Source organism: Mustela putorius, unplaced genomic scaffold, assembly GCF_011764305.1.
Source record: "Mustela putorius furo isolate JIRA1106 unplaced genomic scaffold, ASM1176430v1.1 tig00001230_pilon_pilon_pilon, whole genome shotgun sequence".
NCBI lineage: Eukaryota > Metazoa > Chordata > Mammalia > Carnivora > Mustelidae > Mustela > Mustela putorius.
Window position 1 is genome coordinate 70,524 of NW_025421647.1, and position 25,258 is coordinate 95,781.

General features: G+C 40.5%; 2 long non-coding RNA genes across 2 annotated transcripts; one reads left to right on the forward strand and one right to left on the reverse strand.

Moving 5' to 3' along the window:
• Positions 1 to 5,959: 5,959 nt before the first annotated feature.
• On the reverse strand, positions 5,960 to 7,453 carry LOC123394064. Its single transcript, XR_006608832.1, has 3 exons — positions 7,367 to 7,453; positions 6,451 to 6,529; positions 5,960 to 5,998 (listed from the first exon to the last, which is right to left on the reverse strand). It is a non-coding gene; the product is annotated as an uncharacterized LOC123394064 (long non-coding RNA).
• LOC123394063 lies at positions 7,447 to 25,252 on the forward strand. The gene is made up of 4 exons (XR_006608831.1): positions 7,447 to 7,657; positions 9,603 to 9,809; positions 10,918 to 11,148; positions 24,789 to 25,252. It is a non-coding gene; the product is annotated as an uncharacterized LOC123394063 (long non-coding RNA).
• The last annotated feature ends 6 nt before the right edge of the window (positions 25,253 to 25,258 follow it).

Consider the following 25,258-nt stretch of genomic DNA (forward strand, 5'->3'; position numbering starts at 1 on the left):
AAGGATATATGTAGATTAAACTATCAAATAAAACTCAATCATATATGCTTTCATGTTGCATGATTACTGCCCTTGGAACAACCCAAGTCAGAGACAGGAAAAATTAATATTGGTCTACCAAATATCACTAGTGTTTCCTATTTTAAGAATAATAGGAGCCTTGTTAAATGTCAATTACCCTGTAATTAAAATAATAATAATAATGGCAGACAGATTTCTCACTATTGGAGAAGGGGATTACAGATATGGAAGGGAAAAAACTAAAATTAACCCTGAAGTTTGGGTTTGACTGGAAGTGGAGATATTAGTGTAAACTCATAGTTTTTAATGTATATAGATATAGGATAAATATAGATGTATATTATATGTGTGAGTGTGTGTGTGTGTGTGTATACACCGAGAAGGCATGGGGGTAATAATACTCCAGTAACAATGAACACACTTAGCACTCTTAGCACCCATATATTGGCTTCTAAATACTGTACTCCAGCAAACAGAACCAGGATATCTTAGAGAAATGGCTGATTCTAGGACTGGTGCTGGGAAAATACCAGATGGTCTTGACATATGGTGCTAAATAAGAAATTAAAAAAATGTTCAAAGAATGATAGAGATATGTCAAAAGTACCCAGAAGTTAATCTTAGGGGTTTCCACTATCTAATCCTGTGACAATAGGAACATCAAAATAAATATTGATAATAACAGACTATAATCCTCTAAATAAGATAGAAAACCATGAGCCCATATGAATAGAAATGAATAAAGAATGAAAAGTTTGATGAATAAAAAGACATATACATAGCTTCAAAGAACCCACCACAAAATAGTAATCACAAAGAAAAAAGTATAAAAGCCTGGCACACAACACCTTAATCAGTGATTAAACTGAGCATTATCAGTAGTAGGATTGATATTGATAAATATTGATAAGTTGATAGGACAAAATAAGAAATCAGCCTTACTTGTGTGCTACTCCTACCAAAGGCTTAAAGTCTAAAACTAAATATATGGGAACATCAAACAAATCCAAACTGAAAGATATGCTATAAAATTAATAGTTTCTAATATTAAGAATTTATGGCCATCAAGCATCAGCTGAGGAACTCTCCCAAACTAAAAGAGACTATTTTTCATTACAAAATTTTTAATATTTTTTTACCATGTGCATTACTTCCTATTCAAAAGTTTATCCATTAAAAATTTTAAGCAAACAAATACAATTTGAAAACTAAAGAGTTTGACCCAGAAATTACATTTCTAGGTATATACTCTAGAGAATAACTTGAAAACATTCACACGGAAGCATATACAAAGGTGTTCATGGGAGCATTGTTTATAATAATGAAAAATAGGAAACAAATGTGCAGCAATACAAAAAAATAAACTGTTGAATATCCATTTAAAGAAATACTATGCAGCAGTTAAAAGGAATGAGGTAAATCTACACGCACTATTATATGTAGATTGACAAGATATCTGTTGAATTAAAAAAAAATGCTCAGGAGCAATGTCCATAATATGATACCTTTTTAAGTGAAATAAACAACTATTCATATTTTAGGTCTATGCATAGCACAGAATTTATACCAGCCTGATGACAATGATAGTGCTTAACTCCTAGGAATGGGTGATCTGTAGGAGTCTTTATGCTTATGGATACTGTTTTAATTTTTTTTTATTTTTTTAATACTGTTTTAATTTTTTAATTTAGATAATTTAATCACACATTACTTACATTTTTAAAAATAATTAAAAGAAATAATTTAAAATAAAACTGACCCAAAGTAGCTTGCATTCTATTTTGGGAATATATTTAAAAATGATAAGTCTAGTGCTTCTCTTCTGTCAAGCATACTTTTCCATCCAATTCACTTGATCTTTCAAATACTATATTCTCACTTTGTGTTATCTCATGGAGCAATCAACCCAATGCCATTCTGATCATAGAGGTGGGTCCACAACCTTGTCTGGCCCATCAATACCTCTATCCCTATGACCACATTTTTGGTTCAGGAATTAGCAAATATTCATATCAGTATTAATTTTTTTTAATTTAAGATACTTTGGGTTAGATTTCTACCCACTTGTATCCAAGTATTTCTGGCAAATATAGAGAGACATACATTTAAACAAATATAGTCAACAGAATAAAACAAGTAAAAGAGAAACAATAAAAAAAAGACAGACACTATATGAAGTGGCATATTATTTAAGATAGACTATTATATGTTAAAGATACGTACGATGAACCATAAATTTACCACAAAAAAACAGAGCTAATAAGACCGAATAATAAATGATAAACAAAATATTCAATACAAATAAGGAATGAAATATATGAAAGAGTTACAAATGACACAAAGAACAAAGAACAAATGAATAGCAAAAATAAAAAAAAAGATTCAAACCCAACTAAATCAATAATCACATTATACATAAACAGCCTACATTAGTTTTCTATTGCTGCCATAACAAATTACCACAAACTTAGTGTCTTGAAACAATACAAATTAATTCTCTTACAGTTATGAACAACAGAAGTCTGGTACAAGTCTCATCAGGCTAAAACCGAGATCTGCAAGATGTATTCCTTCCTGGAGACTCTCTGAAACTGTTTCCTTGCTAATTCAATTTGTTTGAAGAATTAAGACTCCTACAATTGCAAAAAAAAAAAAAAGACTATTTCTTTTCTATCAGCTGAGGGCTGTTATTGCTTCTAATAATTACCTGAAAGCTTTAGCTCATGGTTGCCTTCCCCCATTTCCAAAGCCGGCAATAGAGGATCAAAGACTCTCAAATTTTGAATTTCTCTTACCTCTCCTCCTGTCTTCAAATCAACCTGATTTCTGCTGGGAAAAGTTCTCAGATATTAAGGACTCACACTGGACCCACATGGCATTCCAAGATATACCCATTTTAAGACAGCTGATAAACAATCTTAATTCCATCTGAAAACTTAATTACCTTATATCATATAAGGTAACATATTCATAGGTTCTAGGGATTAGGACATGATCATCTCTTGGGGGCCACTATTCCACCTACCACCATTTTAAACATTCACTAAAAGACAGAAACTTGGGGTGCCTGGGGCTCAGTCAGTTGAGTGTCCAACTCTTAATTTCAGATAGGGTCATGGTCTCAGGACTGCAGGATCAAACCCTGCATCAGGCTCTGCACTGGGCTGGGAGCCTGCTTAAGATTCTCTCTCTCCCTCTCCCTCTGCCCCTTCCTCCACTTCTCTCCTCCTCTCTTTAAAAAAAAAAAAAAATCAAAACTAACACACTTCAAATATTAAGAAACACTCTAAATTTGTTTAAAAAAAAAAACAAAAAGATAAATGATCCCTAATCAAAACAAAGCTGGGAAGAGAAGAGTGATGCAAAACAGTAGACTAGGACTCCAGGAGGCTTTGAAAAGTTCTCCCATACACCAGAGAATCTAGAAGCCACAGACATATACACGATAGGACAATGTACTGAAAAGACCTGAGAGAACACTACTCTTTCACCAGTAGCTAATCTTTAGGCTCAGCAAAAACAAGAAGGGAGTGCTCCAGCACACAGCCAATCTGCAAAGATCTAGAGTCTTTTCTTTCCTCTTTTTTTCTTTTCTCCCCAGTCATTTAAGAAAATCTCTGACAAACCACTACCTGAGCACTAAGCTAAAAAACAGACTTCACCCACACACAACAAAGAATAGTCTGAAAACTGACATACTTAATAACAAGGTTTCAAAATATATAAAGAAAGAAATACCACTTCAAGGAGAAATAGATAAATCCACAATTACAGTCAAAGATTTCAATAGCCTTCTCTAAGTAAGTGACTGAAAAGACAAACAAAAAATCAGTTTGGACATAGAATACTTGAACACACTGTCAATCAATTTGACATAATTAACGTTCATACAATACTCCACACAAGAGAAAAATGTACAAGATTAACCAAGACAAAACACGTTCTGTATTGAGACATAAATAAATCACACACACACACACACACACACACACACACACACACACATTACCAAAAAAATTTAAACTCTTCAAATTGGAAAAAGTATGTACTTCTACCACAGGGAATTTTTTTAAATCAGTATTAGAAAAATCTGTGAAAAATCCACCAAATATTTGGAAATTAAATAAAAACTTCTAAATAACCCATGGACCAAAGAATAAATCAAAAGGGAAATTAAAAATACTTTGAACAGAATGAAAACAAAACATAACACACTGAAATTTCCAAGATGTACTTAAAGCAGTATTAAGAGAAAAATTCATAGCACTAGATGTCTTTATAAGAGAAGTCTCAAACCAGTGACCTTCGGTTCTATCTTAAGCAACTACAAAAAAGAAGTGCAAATTAAACCCAAAGTAGGTTAAAAAAAAAAAAGAAAGAAATAATAAAAGCCAGAGAAGAAATCCACGAAATAGAAAACACATAACAAAAACAGTGGAGAAAAATCAACTAAACCAAAAGCTAGTTCTCTGAAAAGATTTTTAAAAATTTAATAAAGCTCCAGCCAATATAGCTGGAGAAAGAAGTTGCAAAACTGGAAAGGGAGAAAACTAGGATGAACCCTGTGGTGTTAGATTATAACTAGAAGTATTGGTGTGAACTCACAACTTTCAACACATGTAGAGATGAGAAAAATAAATTAGTATTTAAATGTGTGAAAGTGTGTGTGTCTGCATATATATACATATTCCTTAACTCTATTTATTGAGACAGTCAACAAACAGCAACATCCTAATAATAATGAACACATCTAGCAAACTGACGTTGGCTTCTGAATACCATTTTCCATTAAAGAAATCAAGAACTGAAGGATTATGCAAGGAAAAGTATACAATCAGCTTGAAACATCTTTTGTGTCAGAAAGTAAAAAATGCTTGAGATAAATCAAAAGAATACAACAGTCAGACTGAGGTAATCAGCTAAAACTGACAATTTGGGCACCAAAATAAGTGAACAGTAGCAGACTGAATTGAATCAACTAGAAACCAATAGTCTGTATTGATATAAGTAGCACAGAAATTAATTAATTGATTGATGTGGAATGAGACACTTTGTTTTGGAATGGGGTATTTAATGGGGTATTTAAGGAGAGTTTTGACTCAGGAGAATGTGAACATCTATTACTAATATAACTAAAATTAATTACCAAAATATAGCTCATGACCTGAAGGATCTTATAATCTCTTTGGGGAACGTACTATACTGTGAGAGTTCTAGGATTTCTCTGCGCAACATATTTTTCCAGCTTCTCCACGAAGTAACTGCCTAGCTACAATAGAGAAGAATGTAAAGTGGCTCTTGTGTTTCTTGCTTGGATTTTCAGGTGCTACTGAAACTGGAACTGTATGGGGAAGGGAAGGTTAGAGATAAAGGAAGACAACAGGTTCAGTCTGTAAGATCTGATAAAGGAGGTTCAGCAAGCATTTGGTTTCACTGGCTTGACACTCAGAGGACAGTCTACTGCTGAATCAGCTAACCACATGAGGACACAACTCATCTAAGGAAGCAGGAGAAAGAAAAAAGCATTTGGCCTAGGGCAGAATCCAGGGTTACTCGGACATAGGAAAAGCTTGACGCTGTTTGGAACAGGAGGGTTTATAAATAAGTACAATTATGACCAAACATGGCAAGCCAAAATAGTAAAATTTCAGAAGTTAGAAACTAACAAAATGTCAACAAAAAGCAGTTGAATATTCTACCACTTACAAGAATGTTATCATAAAAACGTTATGAAAGTTTATAATGACTTAAAAATGCTTATGATAGTGTTTTTCAGTTAAAATATATATTATTTAAGCAGTATTAAAAGTAGACATAGTGGGGCACCTGGATGGCTCAGTGGGTTAACGCTTCTGCCTTCCCCTTGGGTCATGATCCCAGGGTCCTGGGACGGAGCCCCACATCCAGCTCTCTGCTTGGCGGGGAGCCTGCTTCCATTCCTCTCTCTCTCTGCCTGCTGTCTGCCTGCTTGTGATCTCTGTCAAATAAATATATTAATTTTTTTTAAAGTAGACATAATAAAATCTCAAAGAAGATGCACCAGAAAGTTAACAGTAATTGTTTTGAAGGTGGGAATCTACGAGGTTTATTTTAGCTTCACCTATCTTTCAAATTCACATTTAATACTTTCTAATAGTAGAATTAGTCACAATTGGGATTCTCTTCCACCTCTTACAATGATAATCATGGTGACACTTCCTAACACAGAACCAGGACACAAAGTGGCATGAATGCATCAATGCCCTCAATGTAAGGCCATTACCTGAGTGTTTCTAATCAAAGACACGTAGTCCCGCCTGCTGGAGAGGTGCGCGTCCTGCTATCCTGGTTCAGGCAAGGCGTGACAAAGGGCTCTCTGCCTCTAGCCTGTCCATAATGCCTCGATGACCTATACCTGAGGTTCCCACAAACCATTCCTACTGAACTCACCGCTAGGTCCCCGTGGTTGAAGCTCTTGTTGGCTTGTTTGAAAACTGGCGAACTGCGAACATCCTTCCAGTTCCGGGTTCTGCCGCGAATCAGAAATGATGACTGTTAATTGAGTGTCTGAACTCACATCTTGACGTCTCACTGTCCCGACCAGTGCAGGCACTTGCAAGGCACTAGGCTCTCCGGGGGCCGGAAGTCCACGAGGTCACCACAGGCGCCCCAAACCCTTCAGTAACATCAACCCTTAACACGACTCTAAATGTTTCACTTCATTCCACGTCTCAGGGCCACCCCTCTCAGATATTATTATCTCTGCAAATAATAGATGAGATCTGAGCCAGGCTTCTTGTACAAGGGCAGGCAGCTGGTACAAGGTGAAGTCTTAACAGGGGGCCATATCGCCGCCCTATTCATTACTAGGATCACCTCAGCAAGTTCCATCCAGTGACCTCCGCAAAGGGCGCTCGCGTGGCCCAGGCGCGGCCCCACCCCCAAGCCTCAGCACGTTCTCTGAGGCCCTTAAGCTTTGAGAGGCCTCTAGAGCCAACAGCCAGGATGGAAAAGGCAGACTGTGGGAAGGGTCCTTCGGGGCAGAAGGGTAGGTCGTTCGGACACCCAGAAGTTCTCCGTCAAAATCTGACTTTGGGGCAAATCAAAACTCGATTTTCAGAAGTGATGGAGACAGGATCCAGAAGACTGAGGTGAAATGCTTAACAGTCAGACGGTACAGCACCGCCGCCATGAAGAAGCCAAACACCACAGCCTCCTCAGCCCCGCACCTAGATGGGCTCACTCTGGACATGGTCCGTCCCCGCGTATGCGTTGCCCTGAACGTTATCCCGCGCTTGGCACGGTTTGCCCTGGATATAGTCACCACCCCAAGTGTGGCTCGACCTCCACATTGCCCTGCGCCTACCTGGACGCGTCTGGCCCCTGAGGGTGGCTCACCCTGGGATAATACCGCCTCTGGGTGTGGCTTTCCCGAGACGAAGCCCGCCCCTGGATGCAGTCCCCTTCAGGACTCGAACCGTCGCAGGGTGTGGCGTATGTAGCCTGTACGTAGCCACACCCCCGGGTGCGACTTGCCCTGTGCGTGGCTCCGCCCCCAGCGCAGGCTGGTCGGAACCTCTCCTTAGAAATCCCTTCAGTTACTGGCTCTTCTGTCTGGGAGTTTCTGAACTCTGCTGGCGTGCCAGACTGTATTGAGGTAAATATGTTCTCAGTTTTTGAGAAAAGTAGACGATAAAGCCAAATATTCAAGCAGTGAAAAAAAGTGCTGTAAGTTGGGAAGCAAGGACAGATCCCCGAGGAAAACCTTTCAGTATAATAGGAAGGAAAGAGAAAAGAAGGATAGATGTTCACGTGTTGATATTGTTACTCTTTTGAAGTCTTTTGATGATGAAAAGTTCTGGTGACCTTTTATTCCCCTGCCGTGGTCCAGCACATCCGCTCAACGAATGAGGTGACGAGAAATTCTAGAAAAGTGAAATCATTTTGAACGCTTAGGTAAGAGAATTGACTAAAGAACAATCATATGAGGTCGGCCAGGACAGGGAGCTTTGTTTCCTTCACTGGTGTGCCCCTAATGCTTCGAAGAATGCCTAGTGCACATTAAACACTGAAGGAACTAATGGGTTGTTTTCACGGATTGTTGAAGCTAATACTATACAACATTTATGGTGGCATCAACACAATTACTTGTGTTGATTTTATCCTACATGAATCACCCCTTTATTAGAATACAGGTCTAAAAAAGACGCAACTGCCTTTTGCCTGGCATGACAGATGAAAGGCGAATGAAAAGCTGTCAAAAGTAGAGCTCTTAGATGGAGAGGAGCAGGGAGCTGGGGGAATTGGAGGGGGAGACAAACCATGAGACACTGTGGACTCTGAGGAACTAACAGAGGGTTTTGGAGGGGAAGGCGGTGGGAGGTTGGGTGAGGCTGGTGGTGGGTATTATGGAGGGCACGTATTGCATGGAGCACTGGGTGTGGTGCATAAACAAAGAATTTTGTAACACTGAAAATTTTTTAAAATGAATAAAAATTTAAAGAAAAAATAGAGCTCTTTAGGTTTGGAATTAAGTGACGAACAATGAAGTTTTCCTTGGAGAGTGAGGAAATGAGACAAACCAGTCTAGATGGATAGGGAGATGTGTACAGTGCCTTGTAGTTCCTAAGTTGAAGAATTGGCGTACTGAGGGCATAAGCTGAAAGGATGAACTTGGTGGAATGTCAGACTGTCTTTTCAGATGGCAGAAGTGTTCCTGGTGATAAGTTCTAGGACATGGCCATAACTAAACTGGAATGGAAGTAAAGGGTTCAAGGATGAGAAGGGGTGAACAGTGAGAGACCAGATTATTGGACGGTCTATCCACATGGGTGTTGGGGACTCTGACTGATTCCTCCTCCTTCAGGTTCTTCTCCTTGACCCCAGCCCATCCCACCTTCCGGAATCAGCATTTCCTGCAACCCCAAGCTTTAGTCATGGCATAACTCTGGACAAGAAAGCATAAATGGGGCAGAGAAAGAGGTCTGGAGTAGACATCTGTTTTATTTTTGATACCTAGCATTCACTCACCTTCTGGAAACAGTCCCTTTATTGATCTCTAGGGAACTAACCCCATTCTCAGTCTTAGTCTATGGGCAGGTAGAGTTGTCTTTCCCTAACACTCCTCTTTTGAGAATGCATCTATAAATCAGTATTGGCCAAAAGATGATATTATGCTTTTGACAACAGTGATTGGTCAGGGATAGGCATGTGACAAAACTGGAGCCAGTAAGGCACAGTGGGATTTTCTGCAGGGACTACTGAGAGACACAACCACTTGTAGCTACACTTAAAGTTTGGAAGATACACTTAAAGCTACAAAATATGGACAGAAAGTCAGTCCAGAATGCCAAGAAATAGATAGAAAGTGAATCTTGAAGGCATCAATTGAGCCCCAGCATGAAACCTTGTACTTTAGGCCAGCTTTATTCCCAGACTTTTTCAAGTACCTAAGTCAATAGATTCTCCTTTTTAAGTCAGGTAAGTTATATTTCCTGTCTTTTACATCTAAATAATTCCTCACAGTATAAGGGGGCTCTCCATCACTGTCTCCCTCTTTCATGCTAGCCCTCTAAATATATATTATGTTCTCTGTCCTTCAGGTTGCCCTTCTATGAGAGGGGATTAAGAAATCTGCATTGAGATTGCAGCCCAAGAAAGCAGAGCAGTGAGAGACCTTAATTTTGTCTGGTGGCAGGAATTCAGCTAGATAGCTATAAAATCATTCTGAACACCTGTGAAATCAAGGGGAGTTCAAAGAAAAGAATACCTGCAACTCATCAGATAGAAAAGTGACCGTGTTCTGCCAGGTAGGAGATGGAAAGGAGGGAATCCGAGGCGATATATGGGAAGATAAGCCATGGGGGGAGGGGAGGGAGCCTCCATCAGCTGGCTACAGGCTAGTGATAGAGTAGCAGAGCACAGAATCAGAACTTTTAGAAGGCAGCTCCTGTGAGGGATGCCCTTGCCTGAGGGACTCCTAGGTGCCAAAGCAGGCAGAATCCTCGCTGGGGCAGTGGGTCTCAGGATTCCCGGGATCACAGAAAGAACAGGGGTGCCTGAGTGTGGCAGACTTCCCAGGCATCGGAGCCTTCAAGGCATAGGTATGTGGAAAATATCCCAAAATGGGAGTATGTGCTCTAAGATCCCTAGTACTGCCGTTTCCAACAGTTGAGCGACACATTCTCTCTGATGTTCAAACTATGAGAATTAAATTTGAAATGATAGCACTATATTAAATATATTAACAAGAACAGAAATTAAACCTTGCGACCTATAGGTTCCTTCCTGTATAACGTTAGCTAGGTCTACAGAAGCTGAAGGTTACTTCTACACACCTGTGGTCTGGAGCTAGGTCAAAATAGAGAGACTGCGGTAGAGCTGGATGAGTCATATTACACCAGCTTCCCTGCCTGCCCCTGCCCCCAGTTTGAATACTGGTAAGTCAGGTGGTTCTCAGGGTTTATTTTACTTAACCATTCAGGATAAACCCAAACTACCTTTACCTCTCTATGTCATCTTTCCTTCCTTCTTTGGATGCTCCAGTCTCTTTGATGGTTACTTCCCAGGTGCCACTTCATTTAGCCATTAAGCAATTTTGACCTTGATGACTTGGACATGAATGAGGACAAAGATCCAACTTGGCATGTTTGGAGACTTTTGCACCAGCAAACTGAGGAAAGTGTCCAAAAAGAAACCCTTGCATTAGGAAGACTTCTGAGAAGACTCCAATCATCCCTACTTCTGATGTTCACACACTTGTGTAATTACACCTCCCCTTAAGCATAGGCTGGACTTAGTGATTTGCCTCTGAGTGATAGAATAAAGGAAAGGTTATAGGATATCATTTCCATTACTGGTTTCCAAAACATTGTAACTTCTATCTTGTTTGCAAACTCTCTCCTTGCTTTGATGAAGTAAGCTGCCATGCTGGAGAAGCCCACTTGATAAGGAACCAGCCAGCCCCAGCCAAGAGCCCGCAAGGTACTAAAGATCTCATTCCAATAGACTTTGAGGAACGTATCCTGCCAGCAACTATGTGAATGAGTACAGGAGTTGGTCCTTCCCCAGTCAAGCCTCCAGATGAGAAGGTAGTAGCCTCAGCTGACACCTTAATTGCAGCCTTGAAGCCGAGAATCCAGGATCCAGGTAGGCCTCACCCAAATTTCTGACCCACAATAGCCATAAGATAATAAGTATGTATTTTTTTAACCCACTAAATTTTGGAATATCCATTACACAGCAATAGATAATTAATGTACACCTCAATTACTGTAACCTTGGGGTAAAATGTTGCATGTCTGGGAAGGTGCATCATATAGGAGGACAATGTCCCTGGCAACATCCCTGAGGGCACTGTCTTCATGCTCAAAGACTATCCCGTATATTCATCTGTTGAAATCGTATCATTGGGCCTGAGTAACCTCCAGGAGGTGAGGCCTAGCTAATATAGTATCTTACCTGACAAATAGTTTGGGAGAAGGTGAAAGAGAGTTTAAATCAAGTTCTAGTCTTTAAGGGTTTTTCTCATTATTTGTAAAGGCCTGAAGGTTTCAGAGTAAGCACGTTATATTTCTTATTAAAAAAAAAAAAAAGTACAGGTTTTAAATACAGGATATCAAAGCAGGATCAAATAAGGGACTCCAGGATAAAACTGAGAAGGCCACTGTCTGGCTTTCTACAAGGGACTGGTGTACTTGTAGAAGCCAAAAGCATTAACTACTAAGAGTTGAACGCACTGCTTCCTTTCCCTGATTGCAAGCCCAGCCAGTGCAGTACTCAGAGAACACCACTCTCTATTAGAAAAAAACATTTATTGAGGAGGATTAATATTCTTGGTTGTGCTGAAGGTTGTTCTCATCAGAGGATATATTGTCATGAACATTGTGAAGTTTTCTCAACAAGGACTGAATGATTTCTTTAGAGAAATTTTTCTCCCAAGAAGTGCTGGAGAAGCATTTTCTGCCTGAGTAGAAGAGTCAAATTGCTAAACACAGTATTTTTGTCAGGGTCACCCCTGGTGGCCCAAAGGACCTGGCAAACTTGATGCATAAAGGTGGGGATTGGATGAGGCACAGACTTTCCAGAAGGCAGAGACTCCAGAAGGACATTGACTCTGGCCTAATAGCTGATTCTCAAAAGCCTCAGGTTTCTGGGGCTGTCTGACCCTCTTTCTGTTCTGCCTAAATTTTGTAGGACAGTTCTGGTCAGCACAGACAGATTCTTGGCTGCAGGACTTGATAACTTGCCCATTTCTCTTGTTGTGGGTCAGAAAGAGCCCAATAGTTGGAGGGAGGTCTCTTGTCGTGCCCTACCTGGGCCTGTAGTTCCTCCTGCTGCTGGCTTAACTCTGGGGCCTCAGATACGTATATGTTCCAGCTTCTCTTCTAGGACCTTCCCAAGTGAGCTTGTGATCTTCAGGAGGCCGATCACTCCCAAAAGTAGCCACATTTTCAAATGGTTCTTGGTGCTGCAGTAAGGTGGACATGAGCTTGGCTTATTGCTGGGGACTTTCCTGATGCCCTATGATTTTTTTCTTGGAATTGATCCACTGAGAAAATTGTCTCATCTTTTTTCTGAAGTAACTTTCAAGAGGAAACTGTTCATTCTGTGACAGAGTTGGGGAAGCACTCTCTCATTTTCTGTCCTCAGCATGGAGACTCTCCTCTCTGCCTACAGATGTCCCTACTCCTGAGTCCTCACTTTTGCATTTTCTTGCTTTGGGATCCTAAGGTCTCACTTTCTTTGCACTTCTTCTTTGTGAGAAATTTGTAGGTTGGCCCTTACAGAAGGCCAGTTTTGAGTCCCAGGATTCCTGCTGCTCCTCTGTGCTAACATTCAGTTGGATGTGCAGCACCTGGGATGCTTCCATGTCCCCCCCGCTGCACACACCCTGGGACCAAGTCAGTGAAGCCTTGGAATTCAAGCTATGTGAGGGAAGGCGCATGTCAGTGGGACATCCTTGAGCCTGGTTATGCTCCTCACTCTCCAGTTTAAACTTTAACTCACTCAGGATCTGTCTTTTCAGGTCTGATAGTTTAGAATCTTAGGGAACCAGTATTTTGGGTGAGGGGTGCTCCATGGCCATGGCAGTTTCTACTACATTCATGTTGACATTTATCATTTTGGAGCTTTCCAACTCACTGGTCATCAAGATTTCCCAAGATTGGGATTGAAGGGTATAGAGCTCCTTGGTGTCGAATATATCCCTGGACAGGATGGGCATGGCAAAATGTTGTAAATTCTTCTCCTCCATATCTTTGCCCTGTTCCATTTCTACTCTGTTACTGGAACTCACATTCTCATGGGTTGGCTCAAGTCCAGCACCAGCTTGACTTGCAGGTACCTCTGGGCCACATGTGTTGTCTGGTACAGTCTCACTGGGTCGCACTTGAGCTCTGATGCTGTGTGTAAAGGGCTGAAAAGTCTGGCTGCCCGACTCAGCTATCTGGATACCCTCTGCAGTCTTATGGTCAGTGTCAGAGTGTGATGCCTTCAGGTCCCCCGTCCATCATTGCCCACAGATGACATAGTGAGGAGAGGATGATCCGCAGTGGGGACTGACTTGTTGTTCTCACCCTGTTTCTGAAAATAGGTTTAGAGCTTCCCTCAAGGTGTTTAAAAATCTCAGCTTTGGAATCCACCCCAGAAATATGCATGGCTGAGGAGGGAAAGTCAAATTGGGGAAGAGGCCATGTTTTGGATTCTCTCAACTTATAGAATTTTATGGATTCAAGAACCCTGAGGGGTAGACCCCACCTCTCACTCATGCGAAATCTAATAATATGGGCCTCTAGCACCTGTCGAGTACTGGGACCAAGAAAAGAATGCTCTAGAGTGGTGCTCTGGCAGTAAACCCTACCCACCATTGTCTTTAGCATCTGTGTTTTCTGGAGCAGTATGGGAACTCCCAGAGAAAGGCAATGTATTGTCATCAGCAAGCCATGAATAACACACACCTATAGGAATCCTACCCGCAGTGATCTGCCAAAACTTCTTGCTCATATGTAAACTAAGAATACTTTTCATTTGATTCTGGTCTGTGTCCTTCCTTGAGACATTCAATATTTCATTCCCCGAGTGATTCCTTGAATGACACACACAGTTCCTTGTTGTCTCCAAGGCAGCCCTCAGACCCTTCACTAGGTGGCATTCTAAGATCCTCTGTGGGCTGTCTTCTGGACTCTTCTCTAGGATATACCCAAGATTCCTCCTCATATCTTTTCTTAGCTGGAACACTGTTTGGACCCTCTCGTGGAAACTTCCGGGGAGACTCAATTCAGTCTTTGCTAGATCCTGGTTACTATGGCCCTGAAACTCAGAGAATTGTTTAAGTGAACATGCCTGCCTTTTTGCTAGGAGAGTTCTGATAATGTATGCTGAGGCTCCATCACTGCTAGGGAGTCTAGATTTCTGCAGTCATGGAGGCACCAGCGTGGGATTACCTTCCTTGGGCTATGTAACTCCAGTGTCTCCTGGGGTTCACAGAAGATAGGAAAATGGCCATGAAGGATGGAGACGAGTACATAGGCATGGGACGTCTGGCTAACCAGTGGAAGGTTGGGAGCTCGAGGACAAATGGTTTCTTCAGATTTCTGAAATACAGGAACTAAAGCCCACAACCTTTCCTCTTGCTTCTGCAACACATGCCATCCCAGGTGTTGATTTTCAGTCAAGATAGGAGAGTCTGATTCATTCTTGGATCTATGGAAAGACACTCCACGGTCTCTAATTAGGGATGAAGAAGGTGGTATGATCGGGAGGTAGGATTGAAAATGGGAATGGGTGTTCACCTTAGTGAAAGGTAGAGGTTGGGATGGGGACAGGGTTTGACGCAAGGATTGGGGGTGTACAATGGGGAGAGGAAATGGTTGGGAATGAGGAAGTGGTGGAGATGCTTGTATTTTGATAGCAGAGGTATTATGAATTCCTTTGAATAAGACAAAGTGAGACTCTAGTGGGGAAATACTACTAGAAATCAGGAGAGTGACTACTAAGGACTCACTGTGCAAAGAAGGAAGACGCCAGAAGAGCTGGCTATAAATCTGATGCAAGTTTTCTGCCAAAGCCTTGACATAGAGGAGCTGTTGATAAATAGAGAGCTGCTCTGGTTTTGCTTCAGTGTTCCAGCCACTTTTGGAGGCTATGGTGACCTGCACATCAAGCAGATGCAAAACATTCCCTAAAGTACCAATGGACATTGGTACTCTGACCACAATTGTTTGGAAAATGGCCCCTCCTCTTTTACTTTCTTCTCTAAAATCTGGAAAGCCATCCTCTTCTCCATTTGTCTCTCCAATAGGGCCTGGAAGTTAAGACCAGGGAAAGAAATTCCACTGGCCTCCTTGTGTTTAGTAGCAGTCTCTCTCCTGAAACAGGTTTCTGGTTGGCGGAGGTAGACTTGCTCTTGGTGAACATTGGATTGTGATAATGTGGGGAGGAACATGTTCTTGCCATAGGCCTGCCAATAAGTGAATTTGGAACTCGATGGGTTTGAACACTCACTACCTCTGATTGTTGGGACACAAGGAGATATCCCACGAGGACCATCTGGAGATGAATTCTCAGGAATATGTTTAAATGAGATGGAAATTGATTTAGATTGAGTCACAGTTAAAGGGCAGTCTGGCAGTGGTGAAACAGATGCCTGATAACAAGCAAATGAATCAGTGGGTTTCCTTATATGAGACAGATGTGGTAAGAGGTTGTTATCTTGTGAAATGGTGGGGTCAAGAGTGGAGATGGTATTCAGAGGTAAAGTGGCCTCTTGTTGTCTGAACATCATATGGTGGAAGGAAAGGAAGAAAGGCAGGGGGTAGAGGTATGGAATGGTTCCCTAGGAATTAAGAATCCTAGGCGTTTGGCTCTAGTGGCAGGGAGTACCTAAGGGTGAGGGTAAGAAAAAGTCAGCTAAGGGGGTCACTGGGTTAGGTGAGAAGATAGAGGGTATTGGGGGGAAGGCTCAGGCAACGAGGCTGGTATTAGGTCTCCTGGAGCAACTGCAGAGAAGTCAGGAGACAAAGTGAATGATGAGTGAGTCACAGAAGTTATAGAAACCAAGGGGATCACAGAGGGAGTAGCATATTTCAGGGCCTCTGGAACAGCAACTGATTCACCTCAGCAGTTGTGCTGTTAGACTCCTCACAGAAGGGGTCTGGACATAATAGTTGATGAAAGTGGATGGTATCATGACGCCAGCCTAGGGGGCTATGGGAGATAGGACAAACAAAGTTGAAACCAGGACCAGAACAAACATAGGTGACCATGGCTGGTCTGGCAAAGGTAGCCCCCCACCCACCAACATCCCCAAGACTTCAAATTCTAACTCTTAGAATTTTTCATCCTATGTCAATTTGAGGCTTCCCTAAGGCTCTAGAAATACATAGACTCTGCTTAAAAGAGCGGTACAGGAAAGAAGGTAATGTTTACTCACCTTTACAGAAGAGGAAGCACCTTTCTGCCTCCCCAACTTCTCCACCCTGGGAAACCAGGAAAATAATGAAGATAGAAGAGAGAGATCTAATAGAAGGCTGAATAGAGTGTCCTTTAAAGATATCCTTGGTAGACTGGACTTGGAGAGTACCATGTATTAGGATATAAGGTCACATGATCAATGATCATAAGACTTACATTATTTTATCATTCACAATGGGCTTTTGTGTGTATTATCTATTCTATGTGATACTGAAGACCGCCCTATGTGGGACATCGGTCAATGATTACCTCAAAGAAGAATTCAAGTATCCATGACATCACAGGTATTTCACAAAGTCTCAGAAGTTCTGACTCTTAATGTCTCACAAGGCTACATATTGGACAGCACCCATTGCCCAGATCTATCACTACTTCTTGCTCAGTAATGGTCAGAGCATGGAAAATGAGAAGGGTTTTGCATTCTGACTGTGTTTCCATGATCCTCTCCTCTGAGGCCTCTGTTTTCTGAAAGGGAATGTATCTAGGAGCTGGCATCCTCAGAGACCATGGACTGAGCCCTCATTGAAAGGACAGGAAGGGTAAGCCTTGGAGAGCTCAGGTGGAATAGGCAGAATCTTACCTTTCAGAGTCCCACCTTTCCTCCTCTTGGCTCTGCCCTGACACTAGAATGAAAAGAAAAGAATGAGGAGTGGGGACTCATCATTCACTCTTCTCTCAGAAATGGAAACATTCTTTATCCAAGAACACAAGGACTGTATTTTAATTTATAGAACTTTGTGTTCCTTGCTTTTCTCAATTTTTAAGGTTTTATTTTGAAAAACAAAGGAGGATTTTGTCTGGGGGGTCCACACTTGATATTCTCACTCAGAAGTTCTTTGTCCAATGAGGACATACAAACTGAAGCCTGACAGTCACATCTGTGCTCCCTGAGGTAGACCCTGTATTGTAGGCTTATACCTCAGACCCAAGTCTCTTCTAAGAGGCTCAGCACTGTTCTGATCATCCCAACGTGAAGGCAGGCTTGCTTGTCATGGGAATGTGACTTATGATCAAGACCCGGGAAAATTTGTTTTCTTACACAGACCTCATACTCTCCAAATAACCCAATCCAGAACTGCAGAATCATTGTGTTTGGGATTTTACCCAAGAGCCACAACCATACCCTAATAGACCATGTGTTTCAAGTGGAATCCTTAGTGCGTGCTTAATCCTTCACCCTGTCAGATCTCCTTTCCTAGAGGAGTTTATGTCTGTTCTTTCCTTAGACTTCTCATTTTAGGTGTTTCTCTGACCCTACCAAACTCATTTAGAAATGCGGGAAGAGGAACAGGAAAATAAAGAGTCATTCTCTGAAGGGCAACTTCTGGTTCCAGATCTAACATTTTAAAAAGCCTGGGAGTCATCACTTCAGTCTGTGAAAGAAGCAAAATGCTGAACAGACTAAAAATCAATGACATTTCTTGGAACCATAGTGGCAAACCATTACCTCAAATCTTCTGAGAGTGTCAGTGCAGAAAATCATACCTAAGATTCACTTACCTGAAACAGAAGCACTGGAGGCTCAACACTGCTCTCCTGGTATGAACACTTAAACAGACACTTGGACAAATTCCTGAAGGATGCATATGGGCTAGCATGAGAGTGAGAAACTCCTGGGGTCACAATCTACTGGAGGACCCCCATTTATTTATAGGTGATATTACCAGGAACCCAAACTAGTTCTCACAGTAGAGCTACCAAAAAAAAAAAAAAAAAAAAAAAAGCTCAAGTTTCTGGCAGAGGAATGTAGTGTTGGAGAGAAAGAGAAAGGTAACCCATTTTGAAAACATCGTGAAATATTCCCAGAGGGTTTTTCCGTAACAAAAACCTACTCACTGGGAAAATCCTACCAGAGCGTTATGCCCCATGGAAGAAGGTAAATTACCCAACAATAGCAGCCCCCTCTAGGCTTCCTTTCTTATTGATAAAGTGGAACAAAAAAAAAAAAAAAACTTTTAAACACTAGTGAACATCATAATCCAGGGACATAAGCCCATTAAAAGATGAATGATTAATCATATCCCCTCCCTTGACACCTTGCTACAGTATTAATGGCTCTGGTATAGGAACAGGATCATAGCTAAACAGAGCTGCAAGGTATAGTTTCTATTTAGGGAAATTTAGGGAAACCTAAAGACACTAGGACAGACAAAAACAAGGACACTAAAGGAAATTGCAGCCCCTGATATGCATAGTTACAGTAAATATTAAACATACCCCAACACCTAACCCGACTAACATAAGACTTCACATTAAAGGTCTCTTTATTTCAGTTCTGATTACCCAATACATCATGTTTGGCTTTCAAAGAAACCTTACAAGGCATGCTAAAGGCAAGAAAAAGCAAACTTGTCAGACAAACCAAGCATCAGGCGCACATTCAGATATGACAAATTTCACAGTTCTCATACATGGAATCTAAAATAACCATGATTATTATGTTAAGGTCTCTAGTGGAAAAGGTAGAAAACATACAAAAACAGAGGAAGCCAAGAAAGGGAATTCTATGAAAGAATCAAAAGGAAATGTTAGAAAACAAAAGCAGTATGGCAAATGAAAAATGACTTTGATTGACTCATCGGTAGGTCCATACAAGCAAGGAAAGAATATGTGAGTTTGCATATATGTCAGTAGAAACATTCCAAACTGAAATACAAAGAGAAAAAGAATTTTCTTAGTGCTAAAATCTAGAATATCCAAGAACTGTGTTTCAAAATGTACAACAGATATATAATTAGAATACCAGAAGAAGAAAGAACAGAAAAAAATGCTTGAAGTAATAATGGCCAAGGAGTTTCCAAAATTAATAAAAGGTTAGCGATACATTGTGGAAGTTCAGAGTACATCAAGTAGGGAAATATTTTAAAAGTCTATACCTGGACATATCATATTCAAGTGATAGGAAAACAAAAGGTAAAATTTCGAAGGAATCCAGAGGGAAATAGAAACCCTACCTTAGAGGAAAAAAATAAGAATTATGACCTATTATCATAAGCCATGAAAGTAAGAGATTAGAATGTTTACTGTTGAAAGAAAAAACCACCAATCCAAAATTTCATATCTAGTGATATTATCCTGCAAAAGTAAAACAGAAATAATAACTTAGACAAATAAAAACAGGGAATTCATCAGCAACAGTCCTGCCCTACGTAAATGTTAAAAGTAGTTCTTTGGTGAGAAGGAAAATAACTCAGATATACATAAAGGAAAGGAAGAGAAGGAATGAATGAGGGTCAAATAAAACATTCATTCATCTTATTCTCAGTTGACCTAATAATAACAATAATGATAATGTGTTCAGTGAGTATAGTACATGGATAAGTGAAATGAATGACATCAGTGGTACAAGGGACAGGAGGAATTGGACACTCCTGCACTATCTATGAAGTGATATAACATTACATGAAAGGGAATTTAGAGTACTTGTAAATATATATTATGAACTCTAGAACAAACACTAAAATATTTTTAAACAGAATAATTGATAGACTAACAAAGTAAGAAAATAGAATTATATATAATGCTTTTTTTAAAACCAGAAAAGAAAACAGAAAAAGAGGGGAAGGATAGGCATAATGAATAACAAATAGAACGGACAAGGTAGAGATATTAATCTAACTATATTTAAAAATCACTAAATGGAAGTGGTCTAAATTCACCAATTAAAAGAGACTGTCACAGCACATAAAAAAACAAGACCCAATTGAAGACCTATGAAATACTCACTTTAAATATAAAGATACAGATAGATTAAAAAAAAAAGAGACAGAGAAAAATGTACCATGAAAACACTAATGAAAAGAAAATAGAAGTAACTCTATTATTTTGGACAAAGCAAACTTCACAACAGGAAAATTATCATAGGTAAAGAAGAGCATTACATAACAACAAAGGGGTCAATTCTCCAAGAAGACAGAACACTCCTTAACAGGTACACATGTAAAACATAGTGTCAAAATCTGTGAGGCAAAACACTATAATTGCAAGAAAAAATGGATGAATCCACTGTTATTCTTGGAAATTTCAACAGCCCTTATCAGAAATGGGCAGATTCAGAAAGCAAAAAACCAGTAAAGATATAGTTGCCCCAAACAACATCCTCAATCAACTTGCTCTAATTGACATTTATAGAATACCTCATCCAACCACAGAATACACATACTTCTAAAGTTCACATGGAACGTTCACTAAGATGGACCATATTCAAGGACACGAAACACACCTTAACAAATATAAAATAGAAATCACACACAGTATGTTTTCAGACCATCAGGTGTGTGCAATGCTAACTTTAAAACAGTTGTCTCAAGTTCTGTCCAATGCAAGAAACCTGGGATCCTCTCTACACATTTGAAACATGCTAACATTTCAAAAAGGTTTTACAAAACTGGCAAAGGGCACCCCCACTCAAAAAAAAATGATTTTAGAAATTATATGCAATATAAAACAAACAACAAAGAACAATAATTCAACATCTTTACTAACATGGAATCCCTAATCTCTTTTTTTCTCTAGTGCCATCAGGTTGCGTGTCTTCTAGGTTTTGCACTGTGAACGATTTGCCAGCACTTTGTTTGCTCTGCGAGTTAGTTTCCACTCCTCCACCAGATTTCCATTTTCCAAAAATGTGTTGACAGCTTTTGTTCTTTATGCTCCCCTTCTTGTCATCCTTAAGCACTTATTTTTAAATCCTTTACTTGTTTTAACAGCTTTATTGAAATACAGCTCACATACCATACAATTCACCTATTTAACATGTATAATTCCTTGATTTTCAGTATATACATCACTACAATTTCAAATGTTGTCATGACTTAAAAGAAACAAATCTGCAACCTTTTGCTATTATTCTCCTCCCCCCTCCTCCCTCCACCTCTAAGATGTACTACTTTCTGGTTCTAGATTTTCTTATTCTGGACATTTCATGTGAATGGAGTCATATGTGGCCATTAGGGACTGGCTTCTTTCATTTAACGTGTTTTCAAGGTTCATCCTTGTTGTGGCATGGATTGGTCTTTTTTATTCCAAAAAATACTATATCATAGGAATATGTGTATTTAATTCAGCCATTTATCAGTTGATGGTTGTTTGAATTGTTCTCATCTTTTGATCTTTTAATAAGATAGCTATAAACATTTGTTTACACATTTTCGTGTAGACTTATGTTTTCATTTCTGGGGAGTATATACCAAGAAGTGGAACTGCTGGATCTTATGTTAACTCTATGTTTAACTTTTATTTTTTTAAAGATTTTATTTATTTGACAGACAGAGATCACAAGTAGGCAGAGAGGCAGGCAGAGAGAGGGAGAGGAGGAAGCAGGCTCCCTGCAGAGCAGAGAGCCGGATCAGGACTCGAACCCAGGACCCTGAGATCATGACCTGAGCCAAAGGCAGCGGCTTAACCCACTGAGCCACCCAGGCGCCCTATGTTTAACTTTTTGATCAACTGCCACACTGTTTTCCAAAATACCTGTACCATTTTTCATTCCCACCAACATTTGTATTCTTTTTGATTTTAGCCATCATTGTAGGTGTGAAGTTTTAGTAAATATTGATTTTGATTTGCATTTTCCTGATGGTTAATGATATTGAGCAGTTTTCATCTAATTTTTTATTTTTAATGGCATTTTGGGAAAGAGGGGAGTATTTTATCTACTCCATTATAGGGGAAACACAGTAGTTTATTTGAAAAGTAACATGACAAATTTTTCTTCTAAATATTTGAAAACACACAATGTCAAGCCTTCAAAAACATAGACGGTGTTCTTCTATGCTTTTGGAATATTACAGTTACCGAGTGATTAAGGGACAGTGAAATTCTGCCCTGAATTAAGATTACTTCTTCTGTGTGGTTGAGGAATTCACTCCAATTGCTCCTCAGGGTTGACTTTAAGGCAGAGCAAAATTAATTGCCAAAGCCTCAAAGCCCAGTGCCTTTTCATCACAAATGCTGCATACATCTGTTTTGAATAAGTGTGTAGCACAGGTGATAAATACCAAAGAAACGTGAGAGCTTCGACGTGGACACATAGCATATGTCTCAGAGATGGATGGCAAGGTGTTTTAAAGGGGATTTTGCACTTTAATCACAGTGTATCACACCCACCCAATGATAACAGAACAAGTTTGGTAATGGATATGTGGGAAGTTATATTGTTCTATGTGCTCTTGGACATTTTTAAAACATTTCTGTGTAGTAAAAATCATTTTCAAAGAAATGTTGGGTGCCTCATAAGGACAGGGAGGAGTCAGAAGGAGACCTGACAAGGGTAGATTAGTCCATCAAGACAAGAACTTAGCTCTATCTCCATAAAGACATTTCAGAAAATATATTTCCTTTGAGACTGGGAAGGAAACCTCTTTCCATATAACAGGAAGGAGGAGGAAAAGAAGAATGGGGATATTTTTTTGGAAGGATTTCATTTTGTTTTGTTTTGTGAGAAGCTCTATCACTGCTTTCTTGTTCCTCTGTGAGCTGTGTTGGATGTGCTGGATGTGCTGGATGCGAAGATGGCCTAAGTTTGAAGAAAGTAAAGGAAATTTGAAATAGATCTGAGGGCCACCTGGGTGTCTCGGTCAGTTTAGAATCTGCCTTCGGTTCAGGTGATGGCCATGGTGTCCTGGGATTGAGTCCTGCTCCTTGCTTGGCAGAAAACTGCTTCTCCCTCTACTTCTGCCAGTACCCCTGATTGTGCTTCTGCTCTCTCTCTCAAATGAAATTAAAAATAAGGTAAAATAAATTAGGTCTGAGAAACTGGGGAAAGAATGTACTAAGGAAATATTGACCTAACTCCATTTATTTTGCTCACATTAGTAGGTCTTAGATAAGTATTTGTGGAATGAATAATGATTTCCGGGTAGTGCTGGGGCTGAATTTCATGTGGCACCAGTAGACTCAGTTTTGACATGGGAGATTTAATCCAACAGTAATCAGTTACATATAGAAAGGCATGTCTCTAAAAAAAAGGCAGAGAGACAAGATTTTGCCAGACAGTAAGGAGGGCAGGAGTTTAGATGGGGTCCACTTGTACTGGAGCCTGTTTTCTTTTGTTTTTAATTGAAGAATGGCTGATGCAGTATCACATTAGTGTCAGGTATGCAACTCTATGCTGTGCTGTGCTCACCACAACTGCAGCTACCACATGTCACCAGATAACACTATTACAGTACCATCGACTCTATTTCCTATGCTGGACTGGTGGCGATCAGTGAGGAAAGGAATAACAAGGCCTTGCTGGATAGGCAAGAGGAGGAAGGTGAATGATGTGAGTAGAAAAATTAAGAGACATATAAGCTGGAAGGACAGGGCCATGAGGCAAGAGAACAGAATGTCAGACTATAGTATTCTGATGCCAGAAGAATTCCCAGTAATAAGCTCTACAGGGTGGTGGGAAGAACACTGGATTGACCATAATGGACTATAAAATGAGATTATGTAGGAACCACAAGGATGGGTTATTGGCTGGTCTGTCCGCATAGATATTAGATCAGTGTGTACCCCCTCACCACCTCTTCAGGTTCCCTGCCTGGGGCCTCATCCACCTATTGTCCCCCTCAGGGCCTCCACCACATCAAATCTGCATTCTGTGACCCCAACATTCAGATAGTGTAGGGTCAATGATAACCTGGATGGGAAGCTATAAGTGTGGTAGTGAGAGAGGTCATGGACATCTGGTTTTTTGTTTTAGCACTGAGCGTCCTGAGACTGTCCAGAAGACTACCTCAGGTGTTCTCTAGCACACTCACCCCATTTTGAGTCCCAGTCTGAGGTGGAGTTGCCTTCCGTCCAGAGCCCTGTTTTAAGTGTGGGAATATGTGCCATCATGGCCCCCCCCCAAAGAAAAGCATTCCACGGAGTTCCATGATAAGCCCCCAAACATCTGTATCCTGGTACACAGTCTAGAATTCACCTCTGGTTCATAAGTTGCACGTGTTCTGGGGAAGAGCTACCATGGCTCCACTAAGGCCGTGAATATTGAAGGTGGCATACCGCCATCCTAGCCATAGTAAAGGCCGTATCTTATATATTGTCATTGTGTGTGGATGGAAGGCAGGCACCAAGATCACCTTCCCCCAAAGGGGATGCCATGCCTGACAGCCTGCAGGTATTGCTTGCATACTCAAATAACAGAGCCATGACTTTTTGGTATAAGGTCGGTAGGCTGTGCCAGATTCCAGTCTGCCTCAAAGTGGTGGTGCCTGGATCAGACGAGGAAGGAGGGGAGCAGGACAGAGTCCTGAGAAGGGGATGATTAGACATAAACTTCTGTTCTACCAGCAAGGTTTCTCTTTCAACTTTTCATTTCATCAAAGGTGTCTTATCCTGGAAGGTGGTAGCTGCCTTGTCAACATTCCTATCACTAACAGCTAAGTGACCCAACCAGCCCAAGAACAACACCCCATCCCCCAAAAACACTCCCATTCAGAGTTCATCCACCTGTGGGATCCTCTGAACACTGACTTTTAAGTCATAATTAAGCTAACACAGTAACAGTGAAGAAACAACAGTGTCTTAATCATTATTTTCTGAAAGCTATACCTGTCTTTGATTCTCCTCCGATATAGAAGACTTACTGTAAAGGGTGTAAAGCATTCAGGGGGAGAGGTGTGAGCTACTGTATATTTTCAGGAAGGCAAAGCCATGGGACAGGAGAGAGAGCCCATCAGAGGGAGAATGGGCTTTTGGGGCTTTCGGGGGCACATGATACATATTTCCCAAGAGGTCCAGGAGATTGGTCACCTTTTAGAAGATGAAGGAAGCAATCAGTAACGGCTGAACTGAT